The sequence below is a fragment of the Meles meles genome, chromosome X, assembly GCF_922984935.1.
Source record: "Meles meles chromosome X, mMelMel3.1 paternal haplotype, whole genome shotgun sequence".
In the NCBI taxonomy this organism is placed as follows: domain Eukaryota; kingdom Metazoa; phylum Chordata; class Mammalia; order Carnivora; family Mustelidae; genus Meles; species Meles meles.
The window spans coordinates 74994312-75021055 of NC_060087.1; the positions used below are offsets into that span (position 1 = coordinate 74994312).

At 38.2% G+C, this 26744-nt stretch overlaps 1 long non-coding RNA gene across 1 annotated transcript; it reads right to left on the reverse strand.

Annotated features, from left to right (window-relative positions):
- Positions 1-13815: 13815 nt before the first annotated feature.
- Positions 13816-22448, reverse strand: LOC123934947. Its single transcript, XR_006816855.1, has 3 exons — positions 22316-22448; positions 15942-16083; positions 13816-13915 (listed from the first exon to the last, which is right to left on the reverse strand). It is a non-coding gene; the product is annotated as an uncharacterized LOC123934947 (long non-coding RNA).
- Between the last annotated feature and the right edge of the window lie 4296 nt (positions 22449-26744).

Genomic DNA, 26744 nt, shown 5'->3' on the forward strand with positions numbered 1-26744 from the left:
TAATGTACACTAAAACGGCAAACAAATTGTTTATTAGATTTTGTGTAATATTACTTTTTTTTCATTTCATTGATTAATGTTTTGCATCCAAAATGATGCTGAGTTAACTAGAACTTTTAGTTAACTTTCCAATTAATAAAGTTAATTGAAATTATTCCCAAATTTTCTTCTTACATTTTGAACTACTATTAGAAAAACTGGAAAGCCTCACCCACGAATTATGTCTGTAGTAGGATGAAAAGTTGCATTTTTATTATAATTGAAACATTTCAGCAGTGTCCTCTCAGCCATGTTTCTGTTTTCTTTTTCAATTTTATTTTTTTTTTATTTTTTTTTTAAGATTTTATTTTATTTATTTGACAGTGAGAGAGAGAGATCACAAGTAGGCAGAGAGGCAGGCGGAGAGAGAGGAGGAAGCAGGCTCCCTGCCCGATGCGGGGCTCGATCTCAGGACCCCGGGATCATGACCTGAGCCGAAGGCAGCGGCTTAATCCACTGAGCCACCCAGGCGCCCCTCAATTTTATTTTATTTTATTTTATTTTTCAGTGTTCCAGAATTCATTGTTTATGCACCACACACAGTGCTCCATGAAATACGCACCCTCAATAATACCCACCACCGGGCTCACCCAACCCCCTACCCACCTTCCCTCTAAAATCCTTAGTTTGTTTCTCAGAGTCCACAGTCTCTCATGGTTTGTCTCCCAAGAGTTCTGCCCTCTCTTCTTTTGGAGATGTTATTTAGTTACAAGGCTTGGAATTTTAGTTTATAATGTTATGTATTAAATCTTACTCTCTCTGAACACCCTAAGCACACCGCACTGCCCAACCAAAATCTTAATGAATTATCATCTCTTTCTGATAAATAGGATACTAGTTTTAAGAAGCACTTAATGGTATTCACAATTAAAAGTCTTACTTAGCTCAGTGGGTTAAGCCGCTGCCTTCGGCTCAGGTCATGATCTCGGAGTTCTGGGATTGAGTCCCGCATCGGGCTCTCCGCTCAGCGGCGAGCCTGCTTCCCTCTCTCTCTCTCTGCCTGCCTCTCTGTCTGCTTGTGATCTCTCTCTGTCAAATAAATAAATAAAAAATCTTTTAAAAAAATTCTATTTATGGAAAAATTAGCATCATTACAGGTTTGCTACAAAGTCACTCTTAAAATTTTTCTGTGGAAGAAAGAGGTGTCTAGCTGGCTCAGGAGAGTGTGCAACTCTTGATCTCAGGGTTGTGAGTTCAAGCCTCAGGTTGGGTATAGAGATTACTTAAAAATAAAATCTTTAAAAATGAGCACTGGGTTTATACACAACTAATGAATCATTGAAGACTACATAAAAAAACTAATGACATACTATACAGTGGCTAACTGATCATAATAGAAAAAGAAAAACAATAAATAAATAAATAAATAAATAAATAAATAAAATTTTAAAAATGTTCTGTGGGAGAGATTAAAAGTGAAAAGGGAACTGTAATTGAAAGAGAAAACAAGCAGAAGAATGAACAACCTACCACTTTCTATTGTTTTTCAGGTCAGTATTTGCACTAACAGTTGTCACTTTTGCCCCTGAAAATAATGGTGCCTGGACAGAGGATCAAAAGGGAAAACATATGATTGGTCACTCCTAAGACTTTCATTTGTGTTTCTGAAGAACTCGGGCATATAAAATTATAGAGGGGGGTAACATTAGCTCATAGACCATCATCCTATGATTTTTTTAAAGGTACCTATAATAGGATTTCTATTGCTATCACAACAATTGCCACAAACATAGAGGCTTAAAACAAAACTCATTTCTATCTCATAGTTCTCTAGGTCAGAAGTCCAGGAAGACATTACTAGGTTCTTGCTCTGGGTCTCACAAGGCTGAAATCAAAGAGTTGACAGATCTGTGTTCCTTTAGTGTAGGTTTTAGGAAGAATCTGCTTCCAAACTCATTGAGGTTGTTGGCAGAATCCAGTTACCCATGGTTGTTAAGACAGGTTGCTGCTCCCTTACTGGCTAATGGCTAAGAGCGGCTCTTAGCTTCAAATGGCTATCCACAACCCTTCTCACATGATCCCCTTCATATTCAAAGTAAGCAAAGGTGGGTTGAAGTCCTCATGTTCTTCAGTATTTTTCACTTTCCCTTCTGTGACTTGCAAAAGAACACCTTTTGCCTTTGAAAGGGTCACATGATTAAGTCAGGCGCACTTAGATAATATCTGTATTTTATGGTCAACTGACATGAGACATTAATTATAACTGCAAAACCCTTTTATCACAGAGTCTAGATAAATGCTTGAGTAACTGGGGCATGGAAATCTTGAGTGGGGTTCAAGGATGGAGGGAGCTTTAAAATTCTGCCTGCCATAGAATCCCTTCCTCTAGAAGAAAAAAGTTCCAGGATGCACAGCTTGGATTTAAACCACCACTTGTCCCACATGTAAATCCCTTATATTGTGAATTTCTTATTTTAATTTCACTAAAAAGCTGTAAGTCCCTGACAGTAGCCCATATTTTTCACCTTCAGTTTTTACTGGCAAAAAAGTAGTTGCTAAATTATAATATAGATAGTGGTCAATTGAAGAGCATATAATTGTGCTGCTAACGTTATTACCTGAGATATACTAAATCATATTTCATTTTGCAAGTGCTACTTGGGAAAGAAGTTCTACCATTGAGAAGGCATCTGAGGTGACAATAGTATAAATGAAGTGAATACAGAAAAGTAACTATGAAGAGACACTTTTTAATAAATCTGGTAGAGATTTAGAAAAACAATAAGCACAGTGTTTGTGTCCCAATTGTCTGGAAACTAAAAAGAAATTTATTTACATTTCAAGGGGTGTTAAACTCTTAGTGGATTGAGACTCCTTTCAGGAAATAGAGATTGAATCTCTCTACTGGAGAGAAAAGTGAATATGAACTTCTTCACCTGCAAACTTTCACAGTAACCCACCAAAAAAACTTCTATTTCTTTGTAAATGTTAGATGTCATAATCTCTCACGTGTGAATCTGCCTTTATTCCCTAGGGTCATTGTAAATCACAGAAGGACTTGTCATAGCCATCTTAAACAACTTTCTAAGTCTTCTTCAGCAAGGCTTTTTAATATTCTAAGACAGAAGAGCTAGATAATTAAAAACAAAGGTGCTGGAACTTTGGCAAGAATGTGTATTTCCACTAGTTAGCATATACTTACAAATTAAAATGCAATGCTGTTTGTTAGGAAAAACACTGACTTGAATTTAGAATACGTGGATTTTAATTTAAGTCCTGCCTCTAAATTTAAATCCTTTTATTTAGCCTGAATTTCAGTTTCTTCATCAATAAAATGGAAATGCAGTCTTCGATGTTTCTTAAGATCTCAGTGAGTTCTGAGAGTCTACAGTGACAGCATCATGGACTTCTGATAAGCATTTTGACAAATGCATGTGCAACACATGTATAAACTGCCACTTTCTAGACAAGCTGTTATTAGAAAAATTGTTACGATCCAGAGCAAACCCTTGAGAGCCAGGAGAACTTGGTTTTCATCCAGACTCTACCAATGATGTAGTATAATATAACCCTGGTGGCTTTATCTCCTTCAACTTCATCTCTTCATCTCTAAAATTGAGCTAAGACTTTCTATAACCACTTAATAGTGTCTTAATAACATGTAATAGTGTTATTTTATTAATAGTGTTATTTTCTGAGGATCAATTCAAATAACAGATATGAAGATGCTTTGAAAAGTTCAAAATCATACATAAATATAAGGAAGAATAAACATATCCTGGCAAGTCACTTTGGTGAACAATTCATTCGGCCACTCAGTAAATGGGTGTGCTCATGAATAAGTTATTTAAATCTAGTGGATCTCAAATTTTTCAACATTAAAATGAGGAGGGTTGCCTACATCAATGATTTTTTTTTAAAGGTATTTATTTATTTATTTATTTATTTTAGCAAAAGAAGTCTGACTTCATGCAAAATGTTAAGTGGAACCTCACCTGTAAATCAGGGGAAAAACATACAAACAGGAATTCTCAGGATGACCCAGAGACTTACCCATCCTGCTTCCTTTCCATTGCACCCCATACCTTACCTTCTAAGGCATCGCCATGAAGCCCGAGGACTCTGAGGAATACAATGTGAAAACATCTGGAGCAGATGATCTTTAATATGTCTTCCAGTTTCAAATATATGTTTAAAATTATGACAACTAAAAATATCTGTTCACTGGTTTTTATATAGAAAATTTATATTATCTAAGAAAAGAATAGGAAATATGTTCAACACTTTTATAGCAACTTTTTTTATTTGTGTTGTTTGTCCTTTGATTTTCATTCTTTAAAAGACCACATCTTCCCAATTATGAAATGAATCTTCTTGTCAAATGTATTTACTATTTCTACTTCATTGGTTAGAGAATAAAGATTAATTTTTCATTTAAAACATCATTATAAAATAACTACTTCTAGTGTTCTCATTATACAAAGTAGTTATTACCAGCTTTAAACATGATTGTAAAATTTGTACAGCAGTACTAATGTATCTATTCCATAATAAACACTCACCAAGAAAAGTCAATTCTTTACTGGTATTATTAGACCCATAGAAAGACCAGATTTCATTAAACTGATGTGTTTCAGGACAGAGTATTTTATTTCTTTCCATATGATAAAAAATAAACTTCTGACCATGGAGTTCTATGGTATTATGGTGCTATTCTAATAGTAAGCTAAAAATAGGGATTGCCACTATTCCAACAAGGTACGTAATTAATGAATAAGCACCTCCAGTGCACCCAGCACATATACCTCATGAATGCAAAGTTCCACTTGAAAGAAGATCTGCTTTTTTTCTGAGCTTATGATAAAGCTGACCACAGGAGCAACCATTTACAAGTATGAGGGAATACACTGCTATGCAATTAGGAACATAATTATAAAGCTAATTTGAATACTATATATAAGATCTGAGTCAGGTTAATTTTAGAAAATAATTTTTCTGATGGTTTAAACAAGAACACAAATAGAAAAAAGTTAGTACTATAAATCTCTTCACTATTTTTCAAAAATTACTTTGATAAAGAGAATGGAATTGCAAATGTCATTGGTCTATTAAGCATATTATTTCCTGTGGAGAGTTTAATAAAATACTAAAAATAAGTGTTTTACTTTCAATATCTAGTGTGTTGGACATTATTTTTAATCTTAACCAAGGGAAACAGTGACTTAAATATTTGGTTTTTGTGTCCATGGTTGACTGCCAACAGCAAAAATTGATACATCACACCAAAATGGCCTAGCATGTTAATAATCTATAATATGAAATTGGTCTATGAGAAATCATTTAGTTGATTGGATGAACAACATATGCTGGAATACATGAGAGTTCTCTTTCATGTCTGTAAAAAGTATTAATCTCTTAGCGAAAAAATAGACAATTAACAAACACATTATGATCAAGTAAAGTGAGTTTCATTTATGCTATATCATCTAAATTCCCTTTTCAAACCAATGTTTTCAGTCATCTCAGTGGTGCTACTTAGCAACAAAATAACAAGATAACATAACAGAGATTTGAGGCAGAAAGGAAAAGAAAACTACATGTAATGGATGTTATAAGGGTCTTTTAATTAAGCAGAATGCAATTTAGCAGAAATTGTACTTTGGCCAAGTAACTGATACCGCTTCTCTTGTATTCATATTTTAAAGCATAGTAAAGCCACTCTAGGCCAAATGTCTAGAACTTAAAGAATTGTACTTAAATCTATTAATTTGATTTTAATCATTTAAAATATAATATTATAGAATTTTATACATTAAAATATAAATATGTAAAATTTAGAGATGTAAAGAAGTAATTTTAAACTGGGCCTCAGTTTCTCTTGTGTGATATTACTTCCATATACAAGTAATTTTTATCTATTTTTTTATATGCTTTCTCAAGTAAATTATAAGCACCTTGTAAGTCACCATTTTTCAAAGTGGGCTCAAATGAACAATAATAGATGTCATGGACAAAAAGGAAAGAAAAAAGTCTCCATAGGCAATTAACTTGGGGAAATTCTGGGTTAGAACATGTTGAACCTATTTCTTTGCTGTAGTACATCTCAGAGCCTTTAAAGTTAATATTAATTACAAATCCAAGGAACAAAATTTAGAAGATATCATCCTAAGTACAGGTATCAGTTAGCTATTAAGTATTTGGCAAGGGTCATATGGTTGTCTGAATACATCCTTAAGGCAGCTTAATAAGCAAACTGATGGATCTGCTTAGTCTTGTTGCACTGGGTCTTAAGATCATTAAAATAATCAATGACCCAAATTAATTGCCCAGTTTAGATTTGTTGATCCCCCAATACTAGATTCAATGGTGCATAGCCTCTGATTCAGCAATAAATGTTTCAGAATAGAACACTTACTAGAGTCCTTGGGTTTCATTTTTGTGTATGTGAACATGCATATATAATATTTAAGCAATATCCAGCATTTCGGATCTCTATTTTCTTTATTTTTTTGAGTTCCCTCTATCATCTTTTATGCTTATTAGCATTATCAACACTTGGCTAGTAGACTACCAAATGCTAATTAATTATGGCATTCTCTACATGTGTGAACAAATACTGGGACGAAAAGAGAGAAAGGCAGTTTTTTCTCCCTATTTTCATTGTGATTCCAGGAAATGTTAGTACATTTTTGGCATCTTTGTTTAATAGTCTGCATCTGTTTTAACAGGTAAAGTTGAAGAAGAACCTTGTGATTTTAAACAGAATTTGTCATTATTTTGAGATTCATTGATATAATTAAAGCATTGTCAATTTAGAAAATACCTAATTGAGTCAAAGTCCATGGATTTGAGTCACATATGGACCAGTTAATTTTGTACAGAAAGCATATTTTGTTCCCACCCACACTATGCTCTTTGTCATTAGACAACCCTTTAACAAATGCCTATTTTTTTTTATTATAAAGGAAACCCATCACTGCTGCATTTCTTTTTAAAAAAAGAAACAAGCAGGATCATATGCATACATGGGCAGCGTGCTTGTTCATCATTATTAACTAACATCTTTAGCCATACTTCTAAACAACTAATTTATTTGAAAGAACCTTTCCAGGGGGCAAACTCAAGATCTAATCACATTTTAACTACCAAATGCTCCATTTTAACAAATCAATTTCAAGTTGCTCTTTCTCTTATGTAGATATCAACATTTTTTTAATTGAGAAATACTATGTGCAGTATTACAACAAACAAAAACAATTCAGAGATTCATGGGTTATTATTATCTGCCGAAATCTAATTACTCTTTATTTCATAAAATAATCTCATTCACTTTAATGAAATGAATTTAAATTATGATTCAATTTTTCTTTTCAGAGTGGATTGTAAATAATAGCACATAATTTCAATTATAGTAGATAAAATTATTTGATTAAAAGTTTGACTAATGCTCCTTTTGTGTGAAATACACTTAGCAGTTCAAAGTGGAAAAGAATCTAATCCTGGGGAAGATTGTCATCATATTTCCTGAAAGAAATATTGACTTGATCGTTTCTTATTTAATGCTCAATACAAAATTCCATTTCATTTGATTTCTCAGGAATTTCATATATCCTTTAAACATGAAAGATGATTATGTGAGAAGAAAGATGTCTTACGATGAGAACCCTAAAACTTAAACAAATTTTATAATTTCCAAGGTGACTGTTTCCTTTGTTGTGCAGAAGCTTTGAATCTTGATGAAATCCCAAAAGTTCATTTTTGCTTTTATTTCCTTTGCCTTTGAAGACGTGTATTGAAAGAATGGTAGGAGCACTCCTAGTTTACTGAGCTCCATATTATACAGATTGCATGCTTGTTGTCCCTTAATTGAAAGACTAAACTCTCTTCCCCACGTGTAGAAATGTTTTGTTTTAATATTCCCCTGAGTTGCATATGTGGTCAAGAGTAATATTCTAGAAGGCTACAGAAATGATTACAGGGGTGTCTGGGTGGCTCAGTCAGTTAAGCATCTGTCTTAGGCTCCAGGCCTGGGATAGAGCCTTGCATCAGGCACCCTGCTCAGTGGGGAGGAGCCTGCTTTTTCCTCTTTTCCCTGCTTGTGCTCTCTACTGCCATCTCTGTTACTCTCTCTCTAATAAGTAAGTAAGTAAGTAAATAAATAAATAAATAAAATCTTAAGAAAAAGAAATGATTACATTGTTTTCATAATTAAAAGCTGAATTAATTTTGTAGGCCTAAATTAATGCACTCAGTAAAGACTCAAGCCTATAGTTTATAATCTACTTTTAAGGATATATTTAATTTACTATGGAAAATTAAAAGGGAGGTCTTTTGATATGGATAAATAAGAGGTGAATCATGGTATTGAGGAGCCTGAAGTTTATATACAGGGCCTCTCTTTAACAAACGGATACAAAACTACTAATACAAATTTGGTTTAAATGAAATATTAATTTATAGAGAAAAATAATCAGAACAAAAGACAAACTTATAAAAGCTGACATCACAAACATCAAAAAATCCAATAGCATGTGTGTTAACAAACTGCTTGACATATGTCTACAATGTTTTTTTCTCTCCAACATTTTTTGGCTGCATAACATTTGATTATCCCTTCATATGACAATGGTTTTCTAATATCAGGCCTCTTCTGAGTCCTATACAAGTGAGGGGCCTTAAGCTAAAACTTCATAGTAAATCTGCCTATATTTATATCAGTCATTTGATCACTGTGTGGCTGTTGAAATGACCTAAACTAGTGACAACATGTTGTTTCAAAACTACATATCTATATATAGAGATATGTATAAACCTATCTTTTTTTTTAAATATTTTGTTTATTTGGCAGAGAGAAATCACAACTAGGCAGAGAGGCAGGCAGAGAGAGAGGAGGAAGCAGGCTCCCTGTGGAGCAGAGAGCCCAATGCGGGGCTCGATCCCAGGACCCTGGGATCATGACCCGAGCTGAAGGCAGAGGCTTTAACCCACTGAGCTACTCAGGTACCCCAAACCTATCATTTTATCTATGTATGCATACACACACACACACACACACACACACACACATATACACTGCATTTCATGCTATAATTGTTCTGTAAAATATATATATTCCAAAATAAAAATGAATGTAATTCATATATATATATGTGGAAAATAGTACCTCAGGGAATATGTAAGTTATATGGTAGGAGGTGGGGTGGAAAAGGATATTTATATTCTGCAAATAAATTGACATTACAAATCCCTCCTCTGCCTCCCTCAATTAATGGGATTGTACTCAGCATTATATAACTATCTAGATCTATAAAATATAAGTGCGATGGAAAGACTATTTATGGAATGAATTTGCCTAAAATGTGTCTTTAATGTTCTTCATTAAATGTTTGTTAGTGAGTAAATGAACTAACAAATATATGGGTGAAAAATACAACTAACGCTACCTCCCATTTTCTTTTCCCTCAATGACTGTTTTTCTTTCATTCTTATGTCCATATATTGCTCTTCCTATCCACAGTTTTGAAATGGAGTCTGGTTTGTTTTGGGCAGCAGCACATCAAGAGTAACATGAAAGTTAATAGCAGGGGCGCCTGGGTGGCTCAGTGGTTTAAACCTCTGCCTTCGGCTCAGGTCATGATCTCAGGGTCCTGGGATCGAGCCCCGCATCGGGCTCTCTGCTCAGTGAGGAGCCTGTTTCTCCCTCTCTCTCTGCATGCCTCTCTGCCTACTTGTGACCTCTCTCTCTGTCAAATAAATAAATAAAATCTTTAAAAAAAAAAAAAAAAAAAAGAAAGTTAATAGCATAACAAGCTATATGCAGTGGGATTAACCTCATCACTATGGAGAGACAGATTTGAAGAGTCCAGAGTAGTGCTCTTAAAACTGCTTAACAGCTGGAAAACACAAAAGACTCCACTCCAAATCTGCTAGAACTTGTACAGGAATTCAGTAAAGTGTCAGGATATAAAATCAATGCACAGAAATCAGTTGCGTTCTTTACACCAACAACAAAACATAAGAAAGAAATTAAGGAGTCAATCCCATTCATTGCACCCAAAACCATAAGATGTCTAGGAATAAACCTAACCAAAGAGGCAAAGAATCTATACTCAGAAAACTATAAAGTACTCATGAAAGAAATTGAGGAAGACACAAAGAAATGGAAAAATGTTCCATGCTCATGGATTGGAAGAATAAATACTGTGAAAATGTCTATACTACCTAAAGCAATCTATACATTTAATGCAATCCCTATCAAAATACCATCCACTTTTTTTTCAAAGAAATGGAACAAATAATCCTAACATTTATATGGAACCAGAAAAGACCTCAAATAGCCAAAGGAATATTGAAAAAGAAAGCCAAAGTTGGTGGCATCACAATTCCAGACTTCAAGCCCTATTACAAAGCTATCATCATCAAGACAGTATGGTACTGGCACAAAAACAGACACATAGATCAATGGAACAGAATAGAGAGCCCAGAAATAGACCCTCAACTCTATGGTCAACTAATCTTCAACAAAGCAGGCAAGAATGTCCAATGGCATAAAGGCAGGCTCCTCAACAAATGGTGTTGGGAAAATTGGGCAGCCACATGCAGAAAAATGAAATTGGACCATTTCCATACACGACACACAAAAATAGACTCCAAATGGATGAAGGACCTCAATGTGAGAAAGGAATCCATCAACATCTTTCAGGAGAACACAGGCAGGAACCTCTTCAACCTCAGCCACAGCAACTTCTTCCTAGGAACATCACCAAAGGCATGGGAAGCATGGGCAAAAGTGAAATATTGGGACTTCATCAAGATCAAAATCTTTTGCACAACAAAGGAAACAGTTAACAAAACCAAAAGACAACTGACAGAATGGGAGAAGATATTTGCAAATGATATCTCAGATAAAGGGCTACTATCCAAAATCTATAAAGAACTTACCAAACTCAACACCCAAAGAACAAATAATCCAATCAAGAAATGGGCAGAGGACATGAACAGATATTTCTGCAAGGACATTAGATGGCCAACAGACACAAGAAAAAGTGCTCCACATCATTTGGCATCAGGGAAATACAAATCAAAACCACAATGAGATACCACTTCACACCAGTCAGAATGGCTAAAATGAACAAGTCAGGAAATGACAGATGCTGGCGAGGATGTGGAGAAAGGGGAACCCTCCTACACTGTTGTTGGGAATGCAAGCTGGTGCAGCCACGCTGGAAAATAGCATGGAGGTTCCTCAAAAAGTTGAAAATAGAGCTACCCTATGACCGAGCAATTGCACTACTGGGTATTTACCCTAAAGACACAAACGTAGTGATCCGAAGGGGCACATGCACCTGAATGTTTGTGACAGTAATGTCCACAATAGCCAAACTAGGGAAAGAACCTAGATGTCTATCAACATATGAATGGATAAAGATGTGGTATATGTGTACACACACACACACACACACACACACACACACTGGAATACTATGCAGCCATCAAAAAAATGAAATCTTGCCATTTGCGATGATGTAGATGGAACTAGAGGGCATTATGCTTAGTGAAATAAGTCAACTGGAGAAAGGCAACTGTCATATGATCTCTCTGATATGAGGAAGTGGAGATGCAACCTGGGGGGTTTGGGGGGTAGGAAAAGAAGAAATGAAACAGGATGGGATCAGGAGGGAGACAAACCATAAGAGACTCTTAATCTCACAAAACAAACCGAGGGTTGCCGGGGGAAGGGGCGTAGGGAGAGGATGGTGCGGTCATGGACATTGGCGAGGGTATGTGCTATGGTGAGTGCTGTGAAATGTGTAAACCTGGCGATTCACAGACCTGTACCCTTGGGGCTAATAATACATTATATGTTAATTAAAACAAAACCAAACCAAACCAGAAAACTGCTTAACAGAATTTTTTATACTATTTAAAAAGGGTTCCCTGGTTGAATAAACTCTCCATAAGTCCCTGCTGGAGACCTGCCATACATATTGCATTTTGAGGACACAGGTGGTCTTTCTCTAAATAGAACTCTCTCACTCAGACAGCACTCCTACCTCCCTCACCTCCAACATGTTCCTCTGCTGTCCCTTAGAAGTCTTCAGCCTCAGCACACACACATCTTTGCCCTTTCCTCTCCAAGTTGTTTTTCTATAGTATTGCCTTCCCTCCCCCAGGATTCTCAGGTTGCCTCTTCTTAGTACTCCTTCTCCTTCTCCTCCTGGAGGCCCAATCCAGTTTATTATTTTCTACACATGCTTTGGAGACAAAAGATTTATCTTCTAGTTTTTTGATTGCTTTTAATTTATTATTAGCTGAATAAGCCAGTTAATTTTGTTAAGAGTTTATTGAACTATTATATAGAGCTTCTTGGTAGAGCAAACTACTGTAAGAATAAAGATATTGTTTATCTGACAATTTTGCCAGTCTAGACTGAATCTCATGCCATAGTTGTTCTGTAAAGTATAAGAACCAGGCACTGTATTACAGAGGAAATTTTTAAGTTATTTAATTTTTATGCATTGTTAATCTATGCATAAGAGATTAAAATGACAGAGTTAAAAATAAGTTTAGTACAAATTATAGTAGGATTTATTCTCAATAAATATTAGTTTATAAAAATAACTGACAAATACAGTTTAAAACTTTTAATATAAATATATAATTACTGAGGTTCTTGACTAAATTTGAAGATATATATTTCACTGTCTATATCACTAATTGATATACATTTTGAAGTAATCATGGAACTTCTCTTGCAAATGGATTTTTTAAAGATTCTGTTTATTTGAGAGACAGTTGGAGATACAAAGAGTGAGAGACAGAGAACACAAGCAGGGGGGAGAGGTAGAGAGAAAAGGAGAAGCAGATTCCTTGCTGAGCAGTGAGCCTGATGCCAGACCTGAGCTGAAGGCAGCCCTCTAACCAACTGAGGCACCCATGTGCCCTTGTAAATGCATTTTTAAAATATTATTATCTTTTCAGAAATCCATTTAAGCTCCCCACTCCAAGTGATCCTTATTTAAAATGGAGCAATTTTAATAATTCATAGAACATATGGAAACCTCTGTCATTTAACAAGTTTATGACAACGTTAATTTCACATTTTTAAATATTTTATTGAAATTCTTCTATGATTGTTACATTCCTATGGTTACTTTTGGAGAATAATTTATAACTGATGGGAGTGGAAGTATAGGTGTTAAGTCATTCAGTTGCACTGTTCAAAACTTATAAACATCTTTGAATAACATATCATTACTTGTGATGAATTACAAAAGGCTCATCAACATAGCATACCCACTTCATCATCTTCCATAGACTAAATGATCCAAGAATGTAATACATAAAATGTACGGATAGAGTCGTAAGTTATTTTGGTATTTATAGGACAGTTTTAAGAAGGCTTTCCTGTTGGAATCATGACGCTCAGCCAAGCAGGTAATATTTCACTGATACTGAACCCAGAGCACCAGGGAAATGGACCAGTCTAAACTAGGCAATGTTCCAACTGCATATCAGAGCCTTCACACTGGTACTTACAGTGGGTACCAGAGTGCCACTCATAATAACTGAGGTAGATAGCTAATTATACAAATTAGATCACTAGAATTGGACTCGGAGTAAGACTTGTATTTGTTGGATTCACCTCAAGAAACTGAATACTAGGTCTGAAAATACATTGAATTTGAAAACCTATTAGATTTTTTTAAAGGATTCTTTGATATGATTAGATTAGGTTCAGTCTGAAGGTAAAGCTCCTTTAGTGTTTTGAACTCCAGTAACAATACTAGAGAAGATGGAACCTACTGATAATAACAACGTTCACAGTAGAAGGAATCCAGGAACAGTATTTTATTTTCATTGCCAATTTTGTTATGCTTTTTTTCTTTAAAAAGAGAACCTCTATGCTTCAAACACTTTTCCTTCACTATGTAGCCTGTCAAAAAAAGACAAACATAACAGAATCAGTCATGTGCCAAACTACATCTATAGTTTCACTTTCTTTAGAACTTAGTCAACGAAGAGCGATTAATTGAAAAATTCAAGACTTTTTTTTTTTTTTTTTTTTTTGCATGAGAGTAAAATGAATCACTGCTCTTCACCTTACGTGAAAGAAAATCTTAAAGTAATAGTGGAGACCAGCTGTGCTTTGGTAAATGAGAAGTCTTGGTTTTAACATTCTATCCAAACACAGAAACTGACATTCAGCTAAGTTTCAGTAATGTTAAAATAAAAACTTTCCAGTCTTAAAAGAAAACAGAAACTCTACATTGGTTATCTACTTAAAATGAGATATCTGTAGCATTCTATTAAAAAAAAAAAACTGGCTCAAAGTAGCAATCTACTAAACACTATGTTGACTAAACCACAACAACAGTTGTTTAAAAAGTTAAATAATTTTCTACATTTCAATCAAATACACAAATACACAGTATATTTGTTATCATACATCAAAAATATAACTGATTTCACAAACCATATAAAAGTTCAGTCTACTTAGTTCATAGCCATACCTTATAACAGAAATAAAGAGTCTTAAAAATAAGGAAGGAGGGGCACCTGGATGGCTCAGTGGGTTAAACCTCTGCCTTCGGCTCAGGTCATGATCTCAGGATCCTGGGATTAAGCGCCGCATCGGGCTCTCTGCTCAGTGGGGGGGCCTACTTCCTCCTCTCTCTCTCTCTCTCTCTCTCTGCCTGCCTCTCCACCTACTTGAGATCTCTGTCTGTAAAATAAATGAATAATATCTTTAAAAAAATAATAAAGAAGGCTCAGAGTGGTATGATATTAGTCCAGAACTTTAAAGAAATGTATATTTTTACCAATGCCAGTATATTGCTCTGGAAAAATTACATGATTAGTCTCTTTTGTGTGTGTATTTCCTAAATTTAGAGCAATAGCTGACACCTATTTCCTGAGGAGATGAACACATAGGAGTTTTGGTAGAATAGGGGAAAAATTAAATTCAATTTCCATGTTAAAAGAAACAATAAAATGTTAAAAGAAACAATAAAAAAGAATTCTGCTTTCCACTTTGGAGAACAGTGTGGAGATTCCTCAAGAAAGTAAAAATAGAGCTTCTCTATGACCCTGCAATTGCACTACTGTGTATGTACCCCAAAGATACAGATGTAGTGAAAAGAAGGGCCATCTCTACCCCAATGTTCATAGCAGCAATGGCCACGGTCACCAAACTGTGGAAAGAACCAAGATGCCCTTCAACGGATGAATGGATAAGGAAGATGTGGTCCATACACTACGGAGTATTATGCCTCCATCAGAAAGGATGAATACCCAACTTTTGTATCAATATGGATGGGACTGGAAGAGATTATGCTGAGTGAAATAAGTCAAGCAGAGAGAGTCAAGTATCATATGGTTTCACTTATTTGTGGAGCATAACAAATCACATGGAGGACATGGGGAGATGGAGAGGAGAGGGAGTTGAGGAAAACTGGAGAGGGAGATGAACCATGAGACTATGGACTCTGAAAAACAATCTGAGGGTTTTGAAGGGACGGGGGGTGGGAAGTTGGGTGATCCTGATGGTGGGTATTATGGAGGGCACATATTGCATGGAGCACTGGGTATGGTGCATAAACCATGAATTCAGGCACACTGAAAAGAAATAAAAATTAAAAAAAATTTAAAAAGAAACAATAAAAAAGAATTCTGCCTTCCTCAGCAACCAAAACCTCTTTGACTCTTTCACCTCACCAAGAAACATCTGAATAACTCAAGATGAAGACTGTCCTAAGGAAAAGAGGACAAATACCATTAACAGCACTATGATCCTTCAGTGCTTTAAAAGACACATTTTTCTCTGCTCCTGTGTTTCCATCACAATATAGGTAAATAACGCACAGATGAAAGCCACATCCAGTACAGTTTGCAACTACTCATCTGTAGAAAAATAAGAGTATAGTAGGAGAAACAGAAACCTTGAGGACAATACCACATACCTTTACTCATTTAATTGCATTAATCAGAGCTCAATGCTTCAGCAAAGTTCAGCTATACACATGAGGCCATAAGTCCCAGGCTCCCATGAGAGAAATTTAGCTGCAGTCTCTGTCTACAGCAAGTCTGTATAGCGATTCAAGCCTAGAGAGAGAGAGAAAAAAATATATATGGCATGATTTCCAAGCAATTGTCTTACCTGTATTTAATTACAGAGGCTGTTGGTGTAGTCAGGAATCCCTGCTGAAATCTTTCCCTCTTTGAAAGTCCTTACTTGGGTATTTCTGTTTCTTATCATCCCTTCTTTGGGCTATGATAGCTCTCCTCAGAGTAGGGAATGATTTCAAACTTTTCCCAATTATTTGCCACCGTATTATAACAAACTTCTAATATTTTACTATATTGGTAATGTTGTAGGCTAGTCCCAGGACAAAACAAAAACAAAAACAAAAATCATATCCAGGAGGGAATGGAGAATATTAGTTCCATTTCACAGGTATACCTTTTACAAATTCTTAACCACCTATAGTGATGGAGGGGGGAAGGATGTTGGAAGGCTGTATTCATCCTTCTAAGCACTCACTATCAGCACCCTCTAGTGTCTCTAGTTGAGCAATGCTTTTTGTCATCAGCTAGGTAAGGTATTTCTACAGTTAAACTGCTGAAGGCATTAGAATTCTGTACCTACCCGGTTTTCCTACATTCCTGTATCTTTAGCTTCTGCAGAAATTCATTTGCCCTCTGCGTACCTACACCAGTTTCAGCCTTATTTTCATTTAGGACTTGAATGTCTCAACACTAGAAATACCCACCAATTAAATGTAAAAGTGTCCATACAAATTATGATAGTAAAAATGTTTGGACTTGAGAAAGTATTTCTAACTCTTCAAAGCACTTTCAAAAATATTATTGTTTTTTATGTCACAATATTGTTCCTTACTCCAGCAGCACACATGTATGTTTGTTGTTTTTAGAGAGAAAAGAAGAATGATTTCACTTGGGACAAAAATAAATAAAAATACTTGCTGGATGAATACCCAGTCTTGCTCAGAAGTGTAGAATCACTATATTGCACACCTGAAACTAATATTACATTATGTGTTACTAACTGGAATATAAATAAATAATAACTTTAAAATAAATAAATAAAAGTGAATTATTAACTGAAGTTTTCTCCTTAGGTAGTCCCTAATCCATTAGAGTTTAAGTTTCTTATTTATTTAAGAAAGAAAAGGAGGGGGAGAGGGAGAGAGAGAGTCTTGAGCAGACTCCACGCTGAGCAGGGAGCCCAATGTGGAGCTTTACTAGAACCAAGAGGCAGAGGCTTAACTGACTACACCACCCAGGTGCCCCTAAGTTTCTTAAAAAAAATTACTTAACATCTTTATTCCAAACTCCTAGAGAGTGACAAATTTTAGCTTATTATCAGATACTGTGATAAGAATTTTAGGTGCATTATTTTATTTAAATATCATTATAGGGGGTACCTGGGTGGTTCAGTAGGTTAAAGCCTCTGCCTTTGGCTCAGGTCATGATCCCAGGTCTTGGGATCAAGCCCCCGCATCGGGCTCTCTGCTCAGCAGGAAGCCTACTTCTACCCCACCACCCCCCCGGCTGCCTCTCTGCCTACTTGTGATCTCTGTCAGATAAATAAATAAAATCTTATAAATAAATAAATAAATATCATTATAATAATTTGAGGTAAATAAGGATATTATCTACATTTTTGGGGTAAAGAAATTGAAACTTTTTAGGTTAGTTCATTGAACATATATAGAGAGGTACCTGGGTGGCACAGTCAGTTAAGCCTCCAGCTTTTGGTTTCTGCTCAAATCATAATCTCAGGATCCTGAGACTGAGCCCTGGGTTGGGCTCTGCACTCAGCATGGAATCTGCTTAAGTTTCTCTCTCTTTCTCCCTCTGCCCCTCTCCCCCATGCACTCTCTTTCTCTCAAAATATATAAATAAATAAATCTTACAAAAAGAAAAACATGTATAATCCAAGCCATACATGTAATTTAAAACTTTCTATCAGCTACATTTAAAATATTGAAAACAAAAAGGTGAAATTATTTTAATAATATGTTTAACCAATTAGTCAAATTATTATCAGTTCATCATACAATTTATATAACGTATTAATGATATATTTTACATATGTGTGTATGTGCATGTGGTAAATCTTCAAAATAGGATATTCATTTTATACTTACAGAGCATCCCAATTTGGATTAGTCACATTGCAAGTGCTCAATAGTCCCATGTGGCTAGTGTCTATCATATACAGTACAGGTCCAGAGATTAATTTGCCCACAGTCACAGAGCTAAAAATGCCAGATCCAGAACTCCAAATTTGGTCTAAAATCACAGTTCTTTTCTGAGCCACTGGGCACACTGTCTCCTACTAATTGCAATTGTTGCAGATGGTTAATATTAAAAATGAAAAATATACAGACCATAATTCATCCAGTATTACAGTTCTATGGCCACATGCCCACCTACTTTCTCAATAACAATGATTATTCATAGATTGTAACACTTATGTACAACGTACAATGCAAGTTGTTGTGGACAACACAAAGATGAATGGGGTTTTATGCAAAACAACTATCACACGATACAAAGTACCATTCTCATCTATCTGCATGGCCTGTGCATTCTCTGTGCAAACAGTGCATGTGAAGTCAAATTACAATCACATTGCTTGATAAGGGGTGTTTCAAGGCAAGGGCAACTGAAATCTCAGAATATTTGATTTGCTTCATCAATCTCATATCAATGGTTATTCTACTAGTGAGATGACAATGAATATGAATAGGAGCTACCAATACTCATCTCTCTGACTTTTTTTTTTAAATATTCTTTTTTTTATTTTATTTATTTATTTGACAGAGAGAGAGATCACAAGTAGGCAGAGAGGCAGGCCGAGAGAGAGGAGGAAGCAGGCTCCCTGCAGAGCAGAGAGCCCGATGTGGGGCTCGATCCCAGGACCCTGAGATCATGACCTGAGCCGAAGGCAGTGGCTTAATCCACTGAGCCACCCAGGCGCCCCTCTCTGACTCTTTTTTAACAAGGTTTCCATGGCTGATTTAAGAACTCATTCTTTGGAGTAAAAGTCAGAGTAGGCTGGCTGGGTCTTTTTCACATTAACACATTATTTCTCAGTTTTAATTAATTCTTAGCAGCCTGAGAAACATCCTTACTCATTGAAGTATTTTAAATTTCTTCTCTGATCCATTCTAAAATTATAAAATGGCTTCATAGTTTAATCTTCACAAATCAGACAGATCTCCATTTTTCTAGGGTACACATTACTATAATTTCTCTTTTCTGATTTTAGCAGAACCCAGGATCAAGTTCCAAGTTAGAACACTGAACAAAGAAAATGCAATGTCACGGCTCTTTCATGGTATTTCCTTTAAAAACCAAATTCCTACAGCATCCTTTTAGCTTTTGAGGGCTTTTGTTAACGATATAGTTTTTAATGTAAAGCAAATTCTGAAAACGTGTAGCCACACAACAGGGGGACTATATGCTGAGGGTCAGCATAGTGGACTGTAAATGGCATGGGTTTGAATTTCTCACCTTTCTATACTTTATACCTATAGAAACTTGGGCATTTTATCTAATCTCTGTGAATCTGTTTCCCCATTTGTTAAAAAAAGGAGAATGAAACTAGTAATAGTTATTTCACAGAATGGTTTTGAGAATTAATAGGACAATATAAATATTTGTGGTGCATAAAAGGCATTTAATTAAGGATTCCTTCTCTTTGTACATAAGAAGTCCCCATCAGTTCCTTCAGAGTTAAAGCACCAAAAGGAGAGCTTTTGCCACATGCTCTGGCTTTTGGTTGTGTCATTGCTCATTGATGCCACCATCAGACAGAACACAGAAGAGAAAATAGGAAACATTTTCATTATTATCAGGTGTGGATATATCTGTCAGTTTAATCAACAAACTGCATTTCTCAGATGATTTTCTGATTTACTTAGTCCAACTGGTAGTCTCCTTGGTCTGTAAGTAACGTTTCTACTCTACAGAGATAATTTTCTATTGGGCTGTACCCTTAAAACTAAATGTTGTGCTATACATTATAGAATAATCCAGATTAACTATAAAGCAACTATGTTGCTGAATTTATGAGTTATACACTCTTAATGGAAATCCAGTCTGTTACTCTTCAGCGCCATGGTCTTATGCAAAATATCTGCCCTCCATGAATTTCAGTTTCAGGAACTGTAAAATGTGGATAATATTAACCTCTTGAGTCTGGCACGATGATAACTAAATGCTTCAATTCAACAACTTAACTCAACAATCACTGATCAGTTCTCTCCTCCTGCACTGAATTTAGATGGACATTTTAAGAAATCAGTTAATTGGTATCTAAAGAGGATGTTATATTTTAAATCTATGGTCTCAGTATTCTATGTTCACAATTGCTACTGAGTTATTTTTCAAATAAAGGATCGTAATAAAAATTTTTAAATGAGGTAAGTTGTAAAAACATAAAGTGGATGTTATAAATAGATTATTAGTGCTCTGAGAGTACCTCCATGGGATTGTCTCCACACTGTCCTGGATTAATCAGTGATTTTTTCATTGAGTTCCTGCCATCCTCTATGGTGGAGTATTATCCAGAAGTGCAAACCCCAAGAGTCAGAACTGTAACTGTTTGACAGCTTCTGACTTCATCTCTAAGACATTTTCTTAATTCCCAACAAGAGGACGATGCTTGTGCTGGATACTATGAATAATGTAGGCAGAGTTACAGGAGGAGTAAAATGTAACAGTAAATACTTCAGTGTGTCCTCTTTCATGAAGATCACACTGAACTGCAGTGTTAATGACACTCTCAATAGTAGCATTAAGTTTAAAATCAATCAATCAATCGATCGATCAATCAACAGCAAAAAGAAAAGGAAAGTGGTGCGAGGATTATTTGAATGAAGGTTTTAACCCTTAAAAAATACCAGAAATTGTTAAGAAGACAGTTATGAAGACAGAGATAGACATACTAGGGAAAGAAGTCATAAAGATTTGCCCTTCAATGAAAAAAAAAACCACACGAAACAAAAACCACCAAGAACTTACCATGAAGAAGCTATTAGAGAACATCAACTCATGATAATTAACATTTTCCCCCTCTTGATGGTCTACCCAGTGCAGATGCATTCCCTCTTTCATTCAATAGAAAGAAAATAAAAATGAATACTGTGCTCTTGGCACTCCCAAAATATTATCTACTTTTTCACTTTTTATTTCAGGAAAGAAAGTCTCCTCCTCAAAACAAAGCAGAACACTAGAAAGATAATCTTTTCCTCTTGGTTAAGCATGGAAAATTGATCCCCCCCCGCCCCCCCCCCCCCAAAAAAAAAACCCCCTACACCTTTCTGAAGAGGAATTTACTGGTTCATTTTCTGGTCTCTGGGTAAATTTAAGGACTCCCTCTTTGGAGTAAAAATCAGAGTATACCGGCTGGGAAGGTTTTGGTCCCATGACTAGGACGAGGACATTAGCCCTCTTTCTAGATAATCCACGACCCATCAAAGCCATAAATGCGCCGCACTGTCCCTCCTTGCTTTAGTGTTCTTGAGACACCTCTTACACCTTTGCCGACCTGGCGTCACTAAGGAAGCTGCTGGAGCGCTCTGGCAAGCACCATCTTGCGGGCTCAGGGCTGGGTTCCTCCCTCCCTGCATCCTTTCCTACCTTAGAAAATGGTGCCTCCACATCCGCAATGCTGCAGGGTTCCAGGCGAAGTGCTAGACCTCTCCCTAAAGCAGCCCAAAGCCACCGACCTGCTTACTCTCCTCTCCCATGTACTTGTTGTCTGGGGTAGCCAAATGCTTATCTCCCCCTTATCCCTCTCTCTGCCGCCCCCCGAAAATCAATCTGAAAGGCGATCGAGGTGCCAGACCTGGCTCACAGTTGCGTATGATTAATGCAGACACAGTCTCTTGGCTCCAACTATGGTTTCGCCAGGCTCCTGCCCCTACTTCACGAGTTTGCCTTAAGTATCCTTTGTATGAGAAAGGATGCTTTTGAATGCTTGTTCTCTAGCTGAAGTCAGGGCCCTCGGGGGGATCAGAAGAAAAGCGCACATAACAAAAATGAAATAAAACTTCTGTAAGATAATGTGAATGAGTTAAAAGGAGGCCAAGACAGCAACGAGTAGAAGACTGAGAGGAGCAACGCAAGCCCTAATTCTTACTCTGCAAACCCCGACCGGAAAACGGCGCGTTTTCCCCAGCAGCGGGTCCTACACGGGAGCGAGCAGCCAGCACAGTCAGCCATCTTCCCGGGCGGCAAAGAGTACTTCCTATGCTTACCGCCATCTAGCCCCTGCCCATCTCCCCTGATTCCCTCTCACCCGGAAGGGGTCGCTCCCGGAGCGGTGGGAGATGTGGGGTGCAGGAGAGGGACCAGAGGAGGGTTGCCCAGCTGCAGGTAGGTGCTGCGCCATCCCCTCCCAGCAGGCGACCCGGACTCCGGTTTACTTCTCCCCTCACCCCCGCCCTTCCCTCATTCAACCCCCCTCCTTTTCCCCTTCCTCTCCTCAGTCTAGTCCCTCCCCCTCGCCTTTGAAAAGGCTGGCTCCGCACTGGCTCCTAGCAGTGGGCGTATCTTCAGGGCGGGAGGATCCGTGAGCCGGATGGAGCTGGAGCTACACGCAGCGGTCTGCGTGGCGAAGCAGAAATCTAGCTGAACTGAACGCGTCGAGTGACATTAGCAGCGTCGACATAGGCAGCCCAGGCAGCCGCGGCGTTCTGAGTAGCCTCAGAGGCAGCCTCCACGACTGCAGCTGCTTCAGGAACTGTGAGCTGTGGCGGTAGAGCCCGCTACAGCAAACGCAGTCTCGGTGGAGCTAGCGAAAACCTTTTCTCTTTTTTACTTACCACCTCATTCTACTGTAGAGGCTTCGGTCACTGGGTAAGTATTGGGTCCGGGTGCCAGAATAGAGTGAGGCCAGTGAAGCGTGAGTACCGCGCTTAGTACGCCGAGGCTTCTCGCTGCCCACTCCTGGGGTCTTGACTGACAAGAATGATTTTAGAGATGCTTCCGGTGTCCTCCCTTTCCTCTTCCCCCATATTTCCCTGGAAGTAAGAGAAAGAGCAAACCCCAGAGGTGAGTGCAGATAGAATATCCTGTAGGCACTGTCACCGCTTGGCTTGGCTGGGTTACTTTGCAAGAAACTCGCACTTCTGTCAGAAAAGTGGCCACTCATGAATTTCCCCGACATTGGCCCTGCAAAAAGGTCTTTCAACTTAACAGATAAATCCAGCTTGAGCCAGGCTGAGGGAAACTCTAAGACTGGGGCCGGTGCACAGGAAAAATAATACCCGGGACTCTGGTTAGCCTGGCAGAGCCGAGGGAGATGTGCATTTGTATCTCTGGGGGCTAGGATTTGGATACCAGCCAGGCTGGCTCTACCCTTTGGGGGCCTGATCCTTGATATAGTGAAGGAAAGCCCAGCGCGCCGGGGAGCGCACAGGTTCCCAGGGCCTTTCTGCCTGGTGCTGGCCTACCAGCCTTTCTTTCCCGCCCTATTTAGGGAGCTGTGCTCAGCCAGCAGCACCTGCTGAATGTGGTGGAGATGGTAGGTGTGGAAAATTGTGCCTAGCTTTAAAAAATAGATTTCTTATAATCACGTAGCTGAAAAATATACTTTCCTCATTAAAAAAAAAAAAAAGACTTTTTTCTAAGAGTGTAGTCGAAAGTAAAAGAGTCCCTTTTTCAGTAAAGAAATGACTTTTAATCCCTTAGCCAACAAACAAAACCCACAAAACAACAGAAACAAAACCGCCTACCTAGCCCATAAATGAATGGCGTTTATTAAGATAGACCATATAAAAACAGTTCCTCTCTCCACAAAGGAATTATTTTTTGTAAGCGCATAGCCATAAAACAGTTCCTTTTCTAAAAAATGAATGTCTCAATAAGGACGTCATCAGAAAAGGTGACTTTTTAAAAGTGCGTAGTCGCAAATGGGTACTTTTCTTTAGAGACTTTAGAAAAGCAGAGCGGCAAACTGCCTTCGATTGGAGACAGGACTTACATATGAGCCCTTAGCCACAAATTGACTTTCTTTCCTTGCAAAAAAGCGGGGAGGTCACTTTTCAAGAATGTACAAAGGTAACCACTTCCTTTCCTCCCCCAAGGAAAGACTTTTAGAATCCAACTGAAGAGAGCCTCTTCATTTCCATATGAATTATTCCTGGATTTGTCACGTTGCGCCCCCCCCCCGAGGTTTTGGGGGGGTGCCCGGGTGCCTGTTTGGAATGAGTGTGCACACGCATCTGTAGGAAGGCCCTAGCTTCTCCGAACTGGGTGCCCTTCCAAAATGTTGGCTGGGGGCTGGGAATCAAAACTTGCGCCACTGCGGCACACCACACACCCACAAAACAAAGACCTAGGAAGAGAGTGGCTAACACAAAAGAATAAATAAAATTAAATAGCAAGAACAAAACGAAAGCAATTCCTTGTGTGCAAATATCTCAGGATGGCATTTTAACCTAACTCTGGAGGCTGTTTTTGTACCAAAGGAAACCATGTGGAAGGAAGTGTTTAAAAATCGGGATGGGCCAGGAACCGGGTAAAAAATATGGGGAGCGGGCAATGGTTTTGGAGGAGCACTTTGCGTGCTCTGAAAAACAACCTGAGGAGAGTGCAGAGAATTCTGAACACAGCGCAACACCTGAGAAGGTAGTGATGCTTTATGACTAAAGCGACTGTTCCTCCTCCCAATAAACGTTAAAACAGGTGTGACTCAAAAAAATAAAAATAAAAAAAAGGTTACTTGCGGGCACCTTCTGAATTTAGTAAAGACTAAGTGGAATTCCACTCTTTTTTGAAACAAACTCGCACAATCATGGCTGGAAATCTAAGCCTCAGGGCTGTCCTTTAGCCTGTGGATTTGGGGGGTGGGGTGGGCATTTTAGAGCAAGAAGTAACAGTACTGGTAGATGTTTCCCCCTTTCCTTCCTTTGTCTGGGTCACCCGAGGATGTGCGGGCGATACGCGGGCGGTTTTCACGATGGAACCAAGAGATAGATGCGCTAAGGTCTAAGGATACCTTTCTCCCTCTGCTAAATGAAAAATTCCCCTAGGGCAGCTCGCAAGGGCTGAGTCCAGCCACCACTGCCACAGCACTGCTTCTGTCAAGCAGTCCTGGAACGCCTCCACAGGCGAGGCCCCAAATCCTTTTTCTTCAGTCGGCTTTGCCTGGGCAGCCCCTCCTTCTGGCAAAGATGTCAGCTCTAGAGAGGCAAAGCCAAATGAAAGCCCCGCGGGTAGTCCATAGCAGGAGCGCGATCAACCCAGCCCGGGGCTCTCCGGTGCGCAGCCGCCCTCGCTGCCTTTGGGCCTCCTTCCCGCGCTCTGGGTCCTAGCGTCTCCTTCCAGCTCCCAAGAGACACGGAGACCTGGGAGGCAGTGGAGACTAATGCCGGCTGCGCGTCAGTCGGCTTTGAACCTCGGGATCAAACACAGTTTGAGGATTTCCCCATAGTTTTTTCCTTTCCCTCCGACCCCCGCCCCCGTTCTCTCCCCCTTTCAGTTTACACCTTCACTATTAACTGTGGATTTACTTATTTAGTGGCATTTTAGAGGGCACGTTCTTCGGATAAAATAGTAATAATTACCAGTGTTAAATTTCCGCTGTTGTCTCTACTTCCTGGGTGATAAGGAAGGGGGTGTGAAGACCGGCGTTTCTAAAATTCCGTGGCCGTCTTTTCTCCCTAGAAAGCGAAGAGGGTCTTGGCAAAGAAATGGTGCGGTGGGGGAGGGGGTCAATCGAAGATGGTGGCGCTGTGTTAGGAGTCCCCTTCACTGGAAGAGGGACTCAAGATTGGGCGTTTTGGAAAAAAAAGGTTCTAGTTGCTGCCACTGCAGAGAAGCCACCTTGCTCTTTAGGATGATGATGCACAGTCACTGGATACCAGCGCGCCAAATAGGGAAGATTCAGGAATGGGATTTTTTCAAGCCCATTTAGGCTTCCTCTCTGAGTTTGCTTTTTCTCTGTTTAAGGAGCAACCCACCTGCTTTCCTGAATTTGAAGCTAATCCTTTACCCGCGGTTGTTGACAATCCTTTCTTTAGTTTTGGGAAAAGGACATCAGTGCACAGTTGGAGAAGGTTGTACAGGGCAAGAGGGAGGGGACCTAGGCAGGATATAGGCAGCTGGGCCTCAGAACCTGTTACCTTTCCAAGGAAATTCAGAGAGAATCACAACAAACTGCTTACTTACTATTTATTGGATTGGAGGCAGGTGGGAAATTTGGGGGAAAGGGAGAAGTAGAAAAAATTGTTATGTTTTGTGAATCTAGGTTTTTGTTTTCTTCTAACCTTTCATAGAAGGCTTCCTTTATGTGGTATATCAGAAAAGGCAGCAAACAGGCTTGCTGTACATTTGAAATACAGAAATGGGAAGCACACACAGAAGCATACAAACACAATCATTTTCTAAAGTTCAATTATTTGCTGAAGGTTGAAAGCAATTTTTTTTTAATCACCTGAATGCAATTCTGATAGACACACAAGTAGTGTTGGTTTGGGCAGCTGGAATCCCTGGCAGAATGAATTCCCACTTTCACGCTGTTTATTCTCTTGTTATCCAAAACTTTGTTTTTTGCAAGATAGAAATTCCTGATAGAGAGCTTCCAGAATGCTGGTGGAAGAAGGAAATCTGGTAGAAACTTAGAAAATTCTCCTTTTCTCTACCCAATCGGTCCACAACAGTCTTTATGCAGGATTTATTAAAGTTCTTGAAGCAGGAGGGGAGCCACACCTACAAGGAGACTT